The sequence below is a fragment of the Morone saxatilis genome, unplaced genomic scaffold, assembly GCF_004916995.1.
Source record: "Morone saxatilis isolate NCDOM2014 unplaced genomic scaffold, NCSU_SB_2.0 Contig16, whole genome shotgun sequence".
NCBI lineage: Eukaryota > Metazoa > Chordata > Actinopteri > Moronidae > Morone > Morone saxatilis.
The window spans coordinates 14,207,915-14,208,918 of record NW_023339718.1 but is presented as its reverse complement, the minus strand read 5'-3'; positions in this window follow the sequence as shown (position 1 = coordinate 14,208,918).

Below are 1,004 nucleotides of genomic sequence, written 5' to 3'. Positions count from 1 at the left end.
AAGGCACAGCCGTCTTTCTCCCCTCTTCATATTTGGCAACCTTGCCTGGAAGTCTCACACAACTGGACAAGTCTTTTTCTCTTTTATTGTGTGTTAATCCGACAAGATATTAGAGTTGAATTTTATGTCCGTTTCATATCCTACGTCTGTACATTTCAATCAGATGATTCAGTTCAGATTTGGATTCCGACTGGAGTTCTGCCGAGGCTTCGGTTTTTCTGAGAAATATAGCACTAATAGAGTTATTACAGCAGAGCCTGATGCCCACCATGATAATAATGTGACAATTTTGCCTCTTGATTATTTTCTTTACCAACACCAGAAGGCACAATAATGCGTCAGAGTTTATATCCATGAAAAACATGAAAGTAATTGTGTCCACAGGGAAAGCAGAAATGAGACTCATTCCTAATTCAATGATGAGGCCACACTAGAATATTTTTCACTTCCAGCCAGAAAAATGCATGCCTTTTATTTTGAAACATTGTTTGTGTGTCAATTAGTGAACTTTTGTTGTATAGCTGCATCTGGTTTATACAAACTCAGGCATCACACAACCACACGTGTGTACTTGTGAGGACTCTCATTGATATAATGTTTTCTCTCACCTTTAAACCTCACACATGAAATTAGCTGAATGGAATAAATAATAATAATTTATTGTGACATATCTCACTGGAATAGTCTGCCATACGCTATTCGTTTAGATGTTTAATGTAAATTCATTGGTGATAAATACATTCATAACAATATAAAGGTTAAAAAAATATCTACATGAGCCGATAGAGCATAGTGAGAATTCACTTGCTAAGATGTGGTCAGGAAGGTTCAATATGTATTATTGTGCATGTGTAAACTTGCTTATTATGTATTGTTTTGACCCCAGTAAGAGCAGTTGTTGCCAAGGTAACAGGGAGCTAAATAAACAGTAAACAACTACACATCTAACTCCAAGTCTTAACCAAGTCTTTGAAGGAAATGTCCTCATTTTCTAAAAATGTTCT